The following is an 18275-nucleotide window of genomic DNA, read 5'->3' as shown; positions in this document are numbered from 1 at the left end:
TAAGAATATCTCTACCGCTCCTGCTGTCTCTAGAGAGTTGAAAACAGCAGGTCTGGGACAGGTAGCACATTCGGTGAACAGGAAAGGGTTCCATAGCCGCAGGCAGAACAGTTGAAACTGGAGCAGCAGCACGGCCAGGTGGACTGGGGACAGCAAGGAGTCATCATGCCAGGTAGTCCTGAGGCATGGTTCTCGGGCTCAGGTCCTCCGAGAGAGAGAAAGAATGAGAAAAAGAGAGAATTAGAGAGAGCATACTTAAATTCACACAGGACACTGGATAAGACAGGAGAAGTACTCCAGATATAACAGACTGACCCTAGCCCCCCGACACATAAAGTACTGCAGCATAAATACTGGAGGCTGAGATAGGAGGGGTCAGGAGACACTGTGGCCCCATCCGATGATTCCTCCGGAAAAGGCCAAACAGTCAGGATATAACCCCACCCACTTTGCCAAAGCACAGCCCCCACACCACTAGGGGGATATCTTCAACCACCAACTTACCATCCTGAAACAAGGCCGAGTATAGCCCACAAAGATCTCCGCCCACGGCACAACCCAAGGGGGGCACCAACCCAGACAAGAAGATCACGTCAGTGACTCAACCCACTCAAGTGACGCACCCTCCTAGGGATGGCATGGAAGAGCACCAGTAAGCTAGTGACTCAGACCCTGTAATAGGGTTAGAGGCAGAGAATCCCATTGGAGAGAGGGATCACCTCAGTCATTATTAGGAGCAGCATTCCACAACCCCAGAAGTCATTACACAACAGGTCAGCTGCTTGTAGTGAGTCTGTCACAGGGTTCTCCTCCACCTCACCTTTAAGCCCCTGCCTCTACCTCTACCTACCCCGCCTGGCCCTCAGTGCATCAGTCCTACAGCCTCAGAGTCAGGCTCTGTGTCCCAAATGGCATCCTATTTCCTATGTTGCCCTAAGTAGGGCACCTATTTTTTTATTTTTTTATTCACCTTTATTTAACCAGGTAGGCTAGTTGAGAACAAAGCAGTGTGACACAAACAACAACACAGAGTTACACATAGATAAAACAAACATACAGTCAATAACACAATATAAAAAAGTCTATATACAGTGTGTGCAAATGAGGTAAGATAAGTAAGGCAGTAAATAGGCCATAGTGGTGAAATAATTACAATATAGCAATTAAACACTGGAGCGATAGATGTGCAGAAGATGAATGTGCAAGTAGAGATACTGGGGTGCAAAGGAGCAAAAAAATAAAAAATAACAGTATGGGAAGGTGGAAGTTGGATGGGCTATTTACAGATGGGCTATGTACAGGTGCAATGATCTGTGAGCTGCTCTGACAGCTGGTGCTTAAAGTTAGAGGGGGAGATATGAGTCTCCAGCTTCAGTGATTTTTGCAGTTCGTTCCAGTCATTTGAAGCAAAGAACTGGAAGGAAAGGTGGCCAAGGAGGAATTTGATTGGGGGTGACTAGTGAAATATAACTGCTGGAGGCGAGTGCTACGGGTGGTGCTGCTATGGTGACCAGTGAGCTGAGATAAGGCTGGTCATTACCTAGCAAAGACGTATAGATGACCTGGAGCCAGTGGGTTTGGCAACGAATATGAAGCGAGGGCCAGCCAATGAGAGCATACAGGTCGCAGTGGTGGGAAGTATATGGGGCTTTGGTGACAAAACGGATGGCAGTGTGTTAGACTGCATCCAATTTGCTGAGTAGGGTGTTGGAGGCTATTTTGTAAATGACATCGCCAAAGTCAAGGATCGGTATGATAGTCAGTTTTACGGGGTATGTTTGGCAGCATGAGTGAAGGATGCTTTGTTGCGAAATAGAAGCGATTCTAGATTTAATTTTGGATTGAAGATGCTTAATGTGAGTCTGGAAGGAGACTTTACAGTCTAACCAGACACCTTGGTATTTGTAGATGTCCACATATTCTAAGTCAGAACCGGGGTCTGGAATGGTGTCATCTGCGTAAAGGTGGATCAGAGAATCACCAGCAACAGGAGAGACATCATTGATATATACAGAGAAAAGAGTCGGCCCGATTGAACCCTGTGGCACCCCCATTGAGACTGCCAGAGGTCCGGACAACAGGCCCGCCCCGCCGATTTGACACACTGAACTCTGTCTGAGAAGTAGTTGGTGAACCAGGCGAGGTAGTCAATTGAAAAACCAAGGCTGTTGAGTCCACCGATAAGAATGTGGTGATTGACAGAGTCTAAATCCTTGGCCAGGTCTATGAATACAGCTGCACAGTAATGTCTCTTATCGATGGAGGTTATGATATCGTTTAGGACCTTGAGCGTGGCTGAGGTGCACCTATGACCAGCTCGGAAACCAGATTGCATAGCGGAGAAGGTACGGTGGGATTCGAAATGGTCGTGATCTGTTTGTTAACTTGGCTTTAGAAGACCTTAGAAAGGCAGGGTACGATAGATATAGGTCTGTAGCAGTTTGGGTCTAGTGTCTGCCACTTTGTAGAGGGGATGACCGCGGCAGCTTTCCAATCTTTGGGGATCTTTGACGACACGAAAGAAAGAGAGATTGAACAGCCTCGTAATAGGGATTGAAACAATTACGGCAGATAATTTTAGAAAGTGAGGGTCCAGATTGTCTAGTCCCGCTGATTTGTAGGGATCCAGATTTTGCAGCTCTTTCAGAACATCAGCTATTTGGATTTGGATTTGGATTTATCATTGGTGACAGTATTTCCTAGCCTCAGTGCAGTGGGTATCTGGGAGGAGGTGCTCTTATTCTCCATGGACTTTACTGTGTCCCAGAACCTTTTGGAGTTTGTGCTGCAGGGTGCAAATTTCTGTTTGAAAAAGCTAGCCTTTGCTTTCCTACTAGCATGTGTATATTGGTTCCTAACTTCCCTGAAAAGTTGCATATTCGGTGCTAATGCAGTACGCCATAGGATGTTTTTGTGCTGGTCAAGGCCAGTCAGGTCTGGAGTGAACCACGGGCTATATCTGTTCCTGGTTCTACATTTTTTGAATGGGGCATGCTTATTTACAGTTTTTTCCAACTGCTTACACAAGTTTTCAAAACTTTTTTCAAAACTCTACACACAATTCCCAAAACTGCACACAAAAATGCAAAATGCCTCACATCTCCTTCAAAATGTAACACTGCATTCAAAATGCCATAAACACATGTCAGAATGAAGCATTTGCATCAAATGGCAAACACTGCTTTCACAATACTACATTTTTGGATATACCATGTAAAGACTGTTGTTCTAAATCTAAAGCTCTTTGGTCTTTCATAGGCTTATATCTACATTTCAATACAATGTTCTACAGTGAAAGTAATCTGCTGAGAGGGGTAACAAGTACCCTGTAAACACCAATGCAATGTAGAAACAGAAAATATTTATTAGGCCAAACATTACTGTTGTATACAGTAGCATACAACAAAACCATAAACATATGTAAACCAAAAGTATATTCTTTAGAATACAGTAAAGAACACAATTGTGTGTGTGGGATCCCAAGGGGGCAGTACAGGTAGGAGGGGGGGGGGGCAGTCACCAGTGCTAAGCTACGCTTCATCTCTTCTCCGGCCTGAGTCTGGCCACGATACTTCGTCCACATCACAAGATATGTTTTCTCTTGCCAAACATGTATGGAAGTATCTCCTAGCATGGCGTATACAACCTTGGACAGAGGCAACCTGTATGTCCCCACATAGACCATATTTATAATTGCAGTCTCTTGTACATCTGTAAACAAGAATCTTCATCCTCCATGATGTCTTTGCCTTTCCACTCTGTACAGAATTCAAACACAGTATGTGTTCAGCATAGGAACTGTAAACAATGTACAAAAAAATGTAGCACAACATAATAACCAACCTCATTCATTCAATGCAGTGCAGTAAATGGATGGCTTAGAGTTACAAATGTTTATGCAATACTATGAAGTCGTATTTTACAGTACATTACTGTAATGCGAAAATAGTCATTAGATAGTTGCATACCTGTTCGAATTATGGACGCCACTGTAAATCGACTCAAATTGGGCTGGACTCTCAGTCCAGCCTCTCACATGGTCAAACCGTGGTTGATCACATGATCAACAAGTGTTGCCCTAATCTCATCAGAGATGGCTCTCCTTCCTTCTCTTCTTTGCCCTCGTCCTCTTCTTCCTCTTCCTCTCCTTCCTACTCCTCTTGCTCTCTGTCCATTGTTGGCATCAATTTTTCAAAACAGGTAATCTGACATTTGACCTATTTATAGGCCTATACTACAATAAAGCAGTGATTTGTTAGTGATCAGTTAAGCTATTAGTGTTTGCACATGCGAGTGTGTGTGACCTGGTGAATAAGTGTAGCATTTTGATTGGTTGTGTTTGGAAAATGAAAGCAAGTCGCTTCCTGTTAGATTTTTGTGTTTTAGGTGGAGAATTGTGTGTAGTGTTTTGAAAAAAGTGTTTTATGCATTTGACAACTGAGTCAAAGGCTGAGAAATAGCTTATGGTTTTGGATATTTGGTGTGTAATTTTGCACTTTGAGTGAGAGGTTTCAAAAATCGTGTGACATGAAAAGATGTGTGTAAGCAGTTGGAAAAAACTGTAAGATTGTGAGGAAAGCACTTTTAAAGAATACTGACGGAATGAGGTCAATATCCTTCCAGGATACCCGGGCCAGGCCGATTAGAAAGGCCTGCTCGCTGAAGTGTTTTAGGGAGCGTTTGACAGTGATGATCCTTTGCACCCCATTATTTGTATTTCTACTTTGCACATTCTTCCATTGCAAATCTACCATTCTAGTGTTTTACTTGCTATATTGTATTTACTTGCCACCATGGCCTTTTTTTGCCTTTACCTCCCTTATCTCACCTCATTTGCTCACATCGTATATAGACTTGTCTATACTGTATTATTGACTGTATGTTTGTTTTACTCCATGTGTAACTCTGTGTTGTTGTACAGTGCCTTGCGAAAGTACCTTTTGCCACATTGATGGGAAGATGGATGGAGCCAAATACAGGACCATTCTGGAAGAAAACCTGATGGAGTCTGCAAAAGACCTGAGACTGGGACGGAGATTTGTCTTCCAACAAGACAATGATCCAAAACATAAAGCAAAATCTACAATGGAATGGTTCAAAAATAAACATATCCAGGTGTTAGAATGGCCAAGTCAAAATCCAGACCTGAATCCAATCGAGAATCTGTGGAAAGAACTGAAAACTGCTGTTCACAAATGCTCTCCATCCAACCTCACTGAGCTCGAGCTGTTTGCAAGGAGGAATGGGGAAAAATTTCAGTCTCTCGATGTGCAAACCTGATAGAGACATACCCCAAGCGACTTACAGCTGTAATCGCAGCAAAAGGTGGCGCTACAAAGTATTAACTTAAGGGGGCTGAATAATTTTGCACGCCCAATTTTTCAGTTTTTGATTTGTTAAAAAAGTTTGAAATATCCAATAAATGTCGTTCCACTTCATGATTGTGTCCCACTTGTTGTTGATTCTTCACAAAAAAATACAGTTTTATATCTCTATGTTTGAAGCCTGAAATGTGGCAAAAGGTCGCAAAGTTCAAAGGGGCCGAATACTTTCGCAAGGCACTGTATGTGTCGAACTGCTTTGCTTTATCCTGGCCAGGTCGCAATTGTAAATGAGAACTTGTTCTCAACTTGCCTACCTGGTTAAATAAAGGTGAAATAAATAAATAAATAAATTGGGTGGTGTTTATAGCAGTACTATACAGCCCTACAGTAAATTACCTCTCACTCTCAACACACTCTACACACATAAATCATCCTATAATGAAATGTAAAGACTAACTTTGTAGTGTGGAGAAACGCTCTTCAGGCAAATAACATTAACTCAAAAACATACAGTGTACATGAATGGTGATGGCATTTATTTGCTTCGTAGGGTTTGTGGTGATATATGAATTGGCTGTTTTGTTTGTGGAGAAAATGGAGTTTAATTAATTGATGTGTGGACAGCATAACTTAGTGTCATGGGGCCAATTGGGCCCCATTATAGTTGACTGAGGGACGTCCCACAGCAATTCACTTATTAATAACAGGAGAGTGGATCTTCATCACCCACCTCCCTGAGAGACGAGAGAGAGAGAGAGAGAGAGAGAGAGAGAGAGAGAGAGAGAGAGACAGAGAGAAGAGAGTGAAAGTGAGAGAGAGAGAGAGAGAGAGAGAGAGAGAGAGAGAGAGAGAGAGAGAGACAGTGACACTGTTCCACTGCAGACCCTTTTCAACCCTCCTCAAACTGCAATATAGGGGAGTGGCTCATGTCTCTCTCTCTCTCTCTCTCTCTCTCTCTCTCTCTCTCTTTCTCTCTCTTTCTCCCTCCCTCTTTCTTCTCTTTCTGACTCTCTCTCTCTCTGTCTGTCTCTCTCTTTCTCCCTGGAAGGGATTGGTAATGCTAAGGAGAGTTCCAAGTGTGACACATGCACGCCCCCCCCCCCCCAGCTTCCAACACCCCCCCTTCCATCCCACTGGTCCCTTTGAGGGCTGGTTTGTTTTTGGCCAGCCATCTGTGCTGTGTGGTTTCAGCCATGCACTCTCAGATGAGTCATAGGGAGAGAGACAGCGAGAGAGAGAGAGAGAGAGAGAGAGGCTCTCCCCACACTCCTTTTGGCCCCCGCTCATCGGCCCCAGAAGAGGGACCCTCTCTCTGATCTGCTGGACATCCTCAATAGATGCAACAAGGACTTTGAAGAGAGGGAGAGGGAGAGGGAGAGGGGAAGAGAGGGAGAGGGAGAGGGAGAGGGGGAGAGGGGGATAGGGAGAGGGAGAGAGAGAGAGAGAGAGAGAGAGAGAGAGAGAGAGAGAGGGGAAGGCTGTAGTCTGGACAGCATTCTGTCCTCCTCCTGTGTGGTGCAAACAGCTGCCTGTTTGGGTTTGTGGGCCTGGTGTGTCTCTGTCTACTCTCAGAGCCTGTCATCTCTCTCCATCCTTCCATCCATCCCTCGCTCCATCAGCCCCTCTTGTCTCTTCCCTCCATCCCTCCCTCTCTCTCTCCCCATATCCCTCTCAGCCGTGGGCCCTAGCAGCATCTCGTGAGTTATGACAAACGTTATTATGCTCCCCTTCAGATTATTTTAGCACATACTGCCGGAGTAGATCTGCATGTTTTCCTAAACCACGGGTCATTTAGCCAGCCTGTGTTTGAACAGCTGTAATGAACACTCAGCATTAATAACTTCTCTGGGCCGAGAGAAAGAAACAGAGAGAAAGAGAGAGAGACAGAGAGAGAGAGAGAGAGAGAGAGAGAGAGAAACAGAGAGAGAGAGAGAGAGAGAGAGAGATAGAAAGAGAGAGAGAGAGAGAGCTGTTTTATGGTGAGAGAAGAGAAAGACTGTTGTTTTCTTAGATATTTGCCTTGCTGACGTGGGGCCTGCTCTTTGTTTTGTTTTTTTCGATGATGACTTTAAGAGGTTGTCTTTGACATCATAATTTAGCTCTCTGCGTGACAGATTGAATGCAGGCAGAGATGCTAGCTGCAGATATAAGATCTTAATTTGAGCCAGTTTGCTACAGCAGGAAAATAATCCTGCAGCAACAGGAAATGTGAATTATTATGTGGATTATAATGAATTAACATTTTTGTAGGGGTTGATACATTTTTCGTTAGGACAAATCAAGTCTGAAATTTCAAAGTGGAAATTACAAACTTTAGAAGCCTTTTTAAAACTCAAATACACTACAAGTTTGCATTCCCTGCAGTGCAGGAACATTCTCAGTAAAAAAAGAGGGATCAAATGAAGATCCTACATCTGCAGCTACCTTCCAGGAAGCAATTCAGATTGATGGAATACTTTGGTCTCTAGGTTTTTCAGACAGTCTGTGTATTGTTTCATGCCCTGTTCATATCCATTTCTTGTAAAGGAAAATATCCACAGACATCTAGCCATCGAAGTCAGCTGACTGGGCGTTCTCCGTCCAAGCATGTTTATTGGTGGGACAATAGAAAAACAACCCAGGGAGAGAATGTCTCTTCGCCTGTCCGCCTGTCACTCCAATTCTGATTGTCCACCATTGACAGAAATAAACACATTTGTTTCATTTCGTACAGTGATACGTCTGCTTAGATAGAGAGAGCAGCACAGACTCCATAGTCTATAGACCAACCACCCAGCCACTACGGCTGGACCCAAATTAGACTTTACACCACTTTGTAATGAGTAGCTACGGCCCAATTTTACCCTTGACATGCTTTAAATGTGGACCCAATTGCCCTGGCATGGTATTGCCGGTGTAGGTAGCCTCTGTGTACTCCGTCAGAGCAGCCATCTATCATTACCAGTGTAATAAGTAGGCGGCTTATTGCTGAGTTACAATTGAGAACAAAAGGAACGCTTCCACACAGAGTGATAATCACAAGGGAGGCCAGGAGAAGGAAGGAACTGCTGATTTCTTTTTCCATGTTTAGTAATAGCCTGGAGGTTTAAGGGCATCAGTGAGCTGATTACTGTTTAATTTGCCGGTGGGTCGTCTACTCAGAGACCACGACTTGTATCTGAGGAGAAAATAGCTGCTCTTATAGGTTTTTAGGCTCGATGCTATCACCATGTCAGGAATCTATACATGCTGGTTGTTTTGTCTTCTGTCTGTTCTGCTTTTGTTAAGAAACTCAGTCAGGAGTCGACCCCCTCGACAGCTCTGGTTTGAAGTGGTAAAGTCACTTGAAATAATGTATGGGCAGCGTAGAGAGGACAGATCATATCTCTTCAGGGTTGTTTTTTTATACATTTCTCCAGGCCTACTGACATTAAGCGCCGGTCAAAAGTAGTGCACTATATAGGGAACAGGGTGGTAGAGCACAGCGCAGCGCCCAGTGTCTCAGGGCTGCCGAACAAACACATGCAAAGCTACTTTATACACTCCTTCTCTGTCCCAGCCTGTGTGTGTTGTCAGCAGCAGAGATTCAGGCAATCGAAGCAGAGCCTAACTAATGATATCTAAACAAGCTGAACGCCAGGCTGTGACATGCCATGATTGCCGTCTGCTATGCATTGTGGTCGGCTCTGTGTCACCACACACTTCTCTGTCTCTCTCTCTCTCTCTCTCTCTCTCTCTCTCTCTCTCTCTCTCTCTCACTCTCTCTCTCTCTTTATCTATCTCTCTCATTCCACCCTTTCTCTCTGCTTTCTCTCTCTCTCTGCATCTCTCTCATTCTCTCATTCCCCCTCTCTGCTTTCTGTCTCTCTCCCTCTCTTTGCTCTCTGTCTCATTCTCTCTCATTCTCGTTCTCTCTCATTCTCTCTATCTCTTCATCTCTACCCCTCCTTCTTTCTGTCTGTCTGTCTCAACAGGAGTAAGTGGCCCCCAAACACCCGGACGACATATCCATCTTTCAACACCTCCATCCTGGGTCACTCTTATCTGTTATTAAATCAGCTCTCTGTCCTCCATATTGGATCTGTTTCAGCACCGAGGGCTGCCAGTGGCCATCTTCTCCACTCATTATGTCTCATTACTGCATCTCTCAACGACCACTTGGCTCCAGCTCTCACCTCCTCCATGTTTTCACTGCCATGGGCAGAAATCCATGTGTGTCTGACCGACAGAGAGAGAGAGAGAGAGAGAGAGAGAGAGAGAGAGAGAGAGAGAGAGAGAGAGAGAGGTGGTGGTAGTGGGAGATATTGTATTACACCCTACTTCATCATGCAATGGTATCTCACATTTTGACATGTTGGTCGCCCACCGCCTGAGATGTGTACTGTCACTCAAAAGAAGCTGGTTTTAGCTCAGTCAGTCAGTCTGCCAGTCAATTGGTCAGTCAGTCGGTCAGTCGGTCGGTCAATCGATTGATCAGTCAATCAGTTAGTCAGTCGGTTAGTTGGTCAGTCAGTCGGTCGGACGGTCGGTCAGTTAGTCGGTCAGTTGGTCGGTCGGTCGATCAGTCAGTCAGTCGGTCAGTCGGTCGGTCGGTCGATCAGTCAGTCGGTCGGTTGGTCAGTCGGTCAGTCGGTCAGTCAGTCAGTCAGTCAGTCAGTCAGTCAGTCAGTCAGTCAGTCAGTCAGTCAGTTAGTCGGTCAGTTGGTCGGTCGGTCAATCAGTCAGTCAGTCGGTCAGTCAGTCGGTCAGTTGGTGTATTAGAAACCGCTTACTGTTCCATTCCGTTGTGTTGTGTGGTCCGTTCTCTGTTGGTTGTGTGGTCCGTTCTCTGTTGGTTGTGTGGTCCGTTCTCTGTTGGTTGTGTGGCCATGAGGAGTACAGTAAAGACATTATCCTACTCTTATTCAACAGCGGGGCCTCCAGAAAAGGCAGCAGCCATTTGAAGATGAGGTTTGCGGCTAGTTTCCATCCACAAAGCTAAGCTGTCTCTGATTAGACAGACCAGTGATCTAATTTGAAGGGGGGGGGGGGTGTCCCGAGCCTCCCGAATGCCCTCTGGGGCGGCCTCGTGTGCTTGACTTTCTCTCCCAAACAGCATGAAATGTACCCTGATGGTACAAGACGTATGCCGCAGAGAACAAAGTCCCTGTCGTTGTTGGATATGGAGATGAATGGGAGAAGCCTGAAACTCCATTCTAATAACTTCAGAAGGGTAGCCTGATCCAGAGCAGCACACACACACACGCACAGACACACACACACACACACACACACACACACACACGCACACGCACACGCACACACACACACACACACACACAAACACACACACGCACGCACGCACGCATGCACACACACACACATACACACACACACTCACAAACACACACACTCACAAACACACACACACTCACACACACTTCGTAGAGAATGTGATCCGTCAGCTCCGTGTGTAATCACGGTGCAGGGTCTTGTGTGGCTCTTTAACCCCACTGATGTATTTCTACACTGTGTGTCAGGTCCATGTCTGTTCAGGCTCTGGGCCTGATCATGCAGCCCACGGAATGTGGATGAAAAATGACAGGCCATTATTACACGCAGTCTTGGGTCCCCCTCCAACCCTCGTCCTCCCATCCCTGTGTCGTCTGTCGCCACTGACAGGAGAGGAGATGCTTTTGACGGTAGCAGGTCTGTATCAAATAAGTAACTCCAATTAAAATAGTTCTCCAGACTGGTGGGCTGGTGGTCTATATAAAGCCTGTGGGGGGCCACAGTGGAGGTTAAGAATACATCATGAGGACTGCGATGCAGTTTGGCACTTCTTGTTTTTACTCATCAGAATCCTGTGTAGTGGGCCTTATGCGTACGAGCCCACCCTATCCCACCCTGTCCCACCCTATCCCACCCTGTCCCACCCTGTAAGATTTAATGGACTCAGGTTTCTGTCCAAAAGGTTGTTGTAGCGATAATGTTCAGTAGGGCCCCGGAACAAAGCAGTGGGGTGTGTAAAAGAAGCCTGGGGTCGGTCCTGTGGAAGAGGAGGAGGAGAGGAGGACAGGAGGAGAGGAGGAGGCAGCTGCAGCCACGGGGAGTGAAGAGGGGTTAGGTTTCCCCCCTGAACACGGCGGTTAGGGACCGTATTCACAAAGTCTATTAGATCACAATGAATAAGATTACATAAAGAGGGAAGACCTGATCTTAGATCAGCACTCCTCCTCTGAGACACTTTCTGAGTATGGGACCAGGAGGCAGTCCTATGGCCATGCAGGCTTCACATAGTAGTACAGGAGTATCAGGGCCAGGGCATTGGGGTCTGGTGACCAGCACATTCCCCGTCTTTCTCTCTCAGGACCACCTGGCTTCCTGTTGTGGACAGTAGACACATACTGAGACACACACACACACATACACACACACCAGTCATATCACTCAAGAGGATACCTCCCCCTCTGTTGAGAGTGCTATCTCGTGTCTCGGCTGACCCATATCCAGTGTGGACAGGACAGGTCCTCAGGCCCCAGCAGTGTAGAGGGCCGACTGGGCCCAGGACATCTGAGGTGTGATGGGGCTGACAGGGCGGTTGACCCTGCAGTGTGGTGGTTCTCTAGTGTCTGCAGTCACAGATCACTGCCTGGCCCCTGGGGAGGGAGACTCATTCTTTACATGCCTGTCTCATCGCACTACTGCTGCCGATTCAGCCTCCAGGGGTTCAGCCACACACACACACACACACACACACACACACACACACACACACACATTATAGCCTAGAGTGGAGTTTCAGGGATGTTGTCAGTCGGCAATGTTTGTCTCTGGATGGATACTAATGGTTAAACTGTAGACTTGATTACACACTGGTGGATTGTATTTATCATCATTAGTCATTTAGGTCAACATTGGATCATTCAGAGATCCTCACTGAACTTCTGGAGAGTTTGCTGCACTGAAAGTAAAGGGGCTGAATAATTTTGCACGCCCAATTTTTCAGTTTTTGATTTGTTAAAAAAGTTTGAAATATCCAATAAATGTCATTCCACTTCATGATTGTGTCCCACTTGTTGTTGATTCTTCACAAAAAAATACAGTTTTATAACTTTATGTTTGAAGCCTGAAATGTGGCAAAAGGTCGCAAAGTTCAAGGGGGCCGAATACTTTCGCAAGGCACTGTATATGATGTAACATTTCAAATGACTAATCATTGGTTTGTCTATATTCCTTTTCAGAGGTCCAAATCTGAATTAGAATGTCTGAGGTCGTTGCCCAGTGAGTAATGTTTAAAATAATGGCCTCAAAATCACGCTCAAATGTAGTTCTAATAAAGAATAGAACAGGGAGCGGAGAGGAACCACACAAGGTCTCACACAGTAACAGCATCTCTCCATCCAGCCTTTACATATCCCACTGTACGTTGTTCCATTTACAGCGCCGTCCTTTCCAATCCTCCAAAATGAGAGAAGCAGACTTTAAAAATATACGTTTAATAATAGCCTAGGCTGAAAGAAGTCCTTGGGATGGTATCTGGAAGCGTTTAGAACTTGTTGTTCTTTCTTTAACTAACGCTTCAAAAAGACAGAAAGAGTGTCGACCGCAGAAGATCTTACAATAGGCGTGTTGTCTTTCCTCGTCGTGAAATGCTGCCGTAACCACGCTAGTTCCATGTACTGTATCGACCCTCCTCCTCCCCTCTCATCCTCGTTGGTCTTTAGTGCTCCTGAGCCACTGACTGTAAGGACGTGAAATATCAACACAACAAAGCATTAGTTAAACATACAGAACAACGGCATGACCAAGTTAAATAGGATTTATGAAGCATTTACACACAAGCTTTAGCTTACAGCTGGCAGACACGGTGTTGATCTACCATTTGGTTTAGGCAACTTTGGTCTCTCCTCATGATCTTTGTGTCACTGATGATTTCACAGCACGTTAGCAGTCACAGAGCATGGCTATACTTTGCATAATGCTTCATATATTGTAAATGCCCCGTAATAAAAACTGGGCAGTAGTATTATGTTCTGTGGTAGGCGGCTACATAGCCCCAACTCCAGAATGTAGCTGGCGCTTCAGTTCAGTCCTCCTCCCATCCTCTCGTCTACTTCTCCCTTTTCCTTCTCTCCCTCTAATCCGTCGGCCACTGGCCACCAGGGCTCAATCGCGCTCTGTGAGTCACCTGCCAAACCCCAAATTGTGTTGCTCTTGACCACAGTCCAGTTGGAAAATGTGGCGGCTTGACATCCACTTGCACACAGGTCAGGATCATGATGTGAGTCCAAGATGAGTGGTGGCCTCTCTCTCTCTCGCTCTCTCACCCTCTCTCTCTCTCTCTCTCTCTCTCTCGCCCTCTCTCTCTCTCTCTTTCTCTCTCTCTCTCTCGCTTTCTCACCCTCTCTCTCTCTCTCTCTCGCTCCTCTCTCTCTCTCTCTTTCTCTCTCTCTCTCGCTTTCTCACCCTCTCTCTCTCTCTCTCGCCCTCTCTCTCTCTCTTTCTCTCTCTCTCGATCTCTCTCTCTCTCTTTTTCTCCCTGTCTCTGCCCCCTTTATCTCTCTCTCTTTATCTCTCTCATATCTCTCTCTCTGTTGCAATGTAAACCACTGCAAGTGTATTTCTCTGGGTAGTTTCCTGAGACTGTGTGTGGGACAGTCTGTCTGCGTTAGATGATGAGGCATGAAGTGAATCTGTCTGGCTCCGCTGTAAATAACATAGACAAGGGATGGAAGTTGCTAACTAAACAAGGAGGCTTTTCACTCGAAATGGTAGATTGTGAAATGGTCTATATGGTGACGTTTAGCTTGGCGTTTAGCAAAAGCATGTTCAGTTGCAGTAGTCTAATCTCTTTCTTAAACGTTTAGACATAAATTGCAGATCTGAAACATGAAATACTGCTGATAATGGTGAAGTTTGGCATGCTCTGATGCCTCAAGCATCCCCAGGCAGCAACAGAGGCTGCTCTCTCTCACACAACCACACGCCCACACACGCACACACGCACACGCACACACACACACACAGACACATATACAGAGAGATAACAGGATCAATAGGAAATTACCTGGAATGTGTACCTTTGTCTGCACCAGTAAAACCTTCAGTCACAATGAAGGATTACGTGTGATATCTGATGCCGTGACACTAACGTCACACAACAGGATACTATAATGCTATAATTATGATTAATTTGACATCAACTCAACTCCCTCCCTGAAGGGACCTCTGGCTGGAAACCAAGTTACCGTTTTACATTGTCTAATGATGCATTAGGAATCTGAGGACATTGTGCGGTGGTACAGGGACTTATTGGAAATTACCATCAAGGCCATGTGGAGCTCATGAAAAGCAATGTTCATTTTCCCTTAATGAAGGACAAGCTGTTCCAGTTGCTAGATCTATGGTATATATATTTTTCTTTTCTAAATTACTAGCTTAAGAGATTTCCGCCAAACTAGCAGATTTAGCTCATTGAAATTCCTATAACATCCAAACTGCAATGGCGACACACAATGAGAAAATAATGGGTGGACGGCTGCCTGCAACCGATGGTATCTTTGGTTCTGAGTCAGCAAAGCCTTAAAAGCCATTGAAGTGGCTCGGTGGAAGCAAAGACAAAGTGGTGGGGAGGGGCATGTCGTGACCTGGAGGTCATTGGCAGTACATAATCTGAACTGAGAACAACTGATAGCCTGTCAGTAATGATGAGGGGCTAATGTTGGAGGAGAGAAAAGAGAGAGAGGGAGGAAGGAAAGAAAGAAAGAAAGAGAAACCCATAGAGAGCTTCCTTATGTTTTGTGACATCTGTTAATTAAGCAGGAGGAAAAAAAGAGAAAGTGTGAGCGAGAGAGAGAGAGAGAGAGAGAGAGGAGAGAGAGGGAGAGTGAGAGAGCGAGAGAGAGAGAGAGAGAGAGAGAGAGAGAGAGAAAGAGGGAGAGAGAGAGAGAGAGGGAGAGAAAGATGAGAGAGGAGAGAAGAGAGGAAGAGAGAGAGAGAGAGAAAGAGAGAGAGAAGAGAGAGAGAGAGAGAAGAGAGAAGAAAGAAAGAAGAGAGAGAGAGAGAAGAGAGAAGAGAGAGAGAGAGAAGAGAGAGAGAGAGGGAGAAAGAGAGAGAGAGAGAGAGAGAAGAAGAGAGAAGAGAGGAAGAGAGAGAGAGAAAGAAGAGAGAAGAGTGGAAGAGAGAGAGAGTGAGAGAGAAGAGATAAGAAAGAAAGAAGAGAGAGAGAGGAGTGAGAGGGAGAGTGAGAGGGAGAGAGAGAGAGAGAGAGAGAGAGAGGGGGAGAGAGAGAGAGAGAGAGAAGAGAGGAAGAGAGAGAGAGAGAGAGAGAGAGAGGAAGAGAGAGAGAGAGAAGAGAGAGAAGAGAGAGAAGAGAGGAAGAGAGAGAGAGTGAGAGAGAGAGAGAGAGAGAGGAAGAAAGAGAGAAGAGAGGAAGAGAGAGAGAGAGAGAGAGAGAGAAGAGAGAAGAAAGAAAGAAGAGAGAGAGAGAGGGAGAGAGAAAGAGAGAAGAGAGGAAGAGAGAGAGAGAGAGAAGAGGGAAGAGAGAAGAGGGAAGAGAGGAAGAGAGAGAGAGAGAGAGAGAGAGCAAGCAGATGGACCACAGTGACTGGACTAATACAGACGTTCTCTCCAGGGTCAGATATGTACTCTTAATTAGCCGGTGGAATGCGACCCATGAGAGCGGAACAGATACCGTACGTTACCATTTGGCTGGAATGTCCGTCCACCGTGCTGGGGCATGCGCCGCTTTAACCTGATTAGGTATGGCACTTATCTGAAGATTAAAGGGAACTGTTGGGGGAGCGGTGACGCCCCCTCTCACTACCCCCGTACCTATGGTCATTACTGGGAACGCCATGTCACATTACTGGGAAGTCTGGGTCCCTAACTGACTTACCGTAAGGCACAACACCCTCCCACGTTGTCCTCGTTTTCGGGCTCATGATTGTCGGGAATAAACAAGCAAATAATTTCAACCAGGCTGGGAGACCTCATCCTATAAAACATGATTTTAATGGAAGGAAACTTATAACATGAGATAAACACGTTTTACAAGGTTTTGTGAGGGCTGTGGTGGACTCATAGAAGGACTATAGGCATAGAGAGGAGAGGAGAGGAGAGGAGAGGAGAGGAGAGGAGAGGAGAGGAGAGGAGAGGAGAGGAGAGGAGAGGAGAGGAGAGGAGAGGAGAGGAGAGGAGAGGAGAGGAGAGGAGAGGAGAGGAGAGGAGAAAATTAAATTAAATCAAAGGAGAGTGGGATAAGAGAGAAGAAGAGGAGATTAGAGAGGGAAGGAAAAGGTGGTGAAGAGAGGTGTGGAGAGGAGATAGAGAGGGAGAACAGCTTGCTGGCCTGGTGGGCAGCAGGGCAGAGACATGATGCCATAGTACCCTCATGGACCAAGCCCAAAAGCTGGTGGCAATATCATATGATAGCATGACATACGATGCATGATGGATGGAGGAGATCACTTTGGGTGGTATGTTGGTCTGTTGGAACAAGCAAGCTCAATCCGCTGGCTGGACTACACTAGACTCCTGGGCCTCATGGTAATTGGAGCAGGGCCCACCATTGGCGATGGACCAGGACATTTTTTGATTAGTGGGTGGGGTCCATTTTTTCATTTTACTCGCTTTCAAGATATTTGGTTTAAATAATTCCAAAACATTTTGATTGAACACTGAATGACAAATACATACACACAGAGACATATCACATGTTCATATAGTAGCTACATAGTAACACAGAAAAAGCCATACATTGCAGAACATGAAGACATATTTAGATTGGTCAGTCTGGTCAAGCAGGCAGTTTTTGTCTGGCTGTGGCACTGCCTTAAGAAGACACAGGCCGAGACCAAGCATCAAAACAGTACATGGATTTTTTTCCTTTCCCCCAATGCAAACAATATCAATCACTCAGTGTCACATGAGAGGCAAACCATCCTGAATGTGGAACACATTGGATTTACACGCCGCTCTTATCACAACTCACACACAGAGCCTTGAAGTCTTAAAGCAAAAAACAGAACACGAATCATGAATATTCCTCGCTGTCCTTTCTGACAGAACGCCACTGCAAGCTGTCTCCCTTCTCCGTCCGTCCGCCCAGCCACACATATTTCAGGATGGAAATGATGTCAGAGTCACAGTATTACTGCCATATGCAGCAGGAGAACTATCGCGTTTTCAATCCAAGACCTACCTCTGTTGTAGCCTAAGGCACATCTGTGCACCTTCTGTGGTGGGCCACTCAGTCTGTGTGTGTGTGTGTGTGTGTGTGTGTGTGTGTGTGTGTGTGTGTGTGTGTGTGTGTGTGTGTGTGTGTGTGTGTGTGTGTGTGTGTGTGTGTGTGTGTGTGTGTGTGTGTGTGTGTGTGTGTGTGTGTGTGTGTGTGTGTGTGTGTCTGTCTGTCTGTCATGTACCCCCCTCATATTTGTCCTGTGTTGTTGTTGTGTCTCTCTCTCTGTCTATGTGTGTGTGTGAGTGTGCAGAGGCGTCATGCCCATAGGGGGCACAGGGTCACGTGCCCCCCTCAGATTTGTCCTGTTGTTGTTGTTTCTCTGCAAGCTAATACTACTAGCCAGCTAGCAATTTTATGAAGTTGGCTTTAGTTAGTCTAAGAAGCTAGGTGTTTTTAGCAAAGATAGCATTTACACACTTGCGGTGCTAGAAATTAGCTTGAAATCTTTTTTGAATAGTCCGCAGAAGAATAATTAAATTTCAACTTACTCTGCTGATTGTCTGTAGTGCTGGTCTTTATAGGGGGGTGGGGAAATTAAGAAAAATCATCTAATAGAACAGAAATAAAACAGACTTTCCAAACGTGGGTCTGTTGTAGATCCACTTCTATGCTTATCTCATGTCAAAATAAAAGTCCTGCATGTGCTCCATACCTGATGGAGAAAAAGAAAGCAAGAAGTTGTGGGGGACTTTTTTTGGACATGAGGTCAGCAGAGAGGAACTGACCTCGCTGAGGAATTGCATGGGTCT

The sequence above is a fragment of the Oncorhynchus masou genome, unplaced genomic scaffold (assembly GCF_036934945.1).
Source record: "Oncorhynchus masou masou isolate Uvic2021 unplaced genomic scaffold, UVic_Omas_1.1 unplaced_scaffold_2411, whole genome shotgun sequence".
Classification (NCBI taxonomy): Eukaryota; Metazoa; Chordata; class Actinopteri; order Salmoniformes; family Salmonidae; genus Oncorhynchus; species Oncorhynchus masou.
This window is presented reverse-complemented; position numbering follows the sequence as displayed.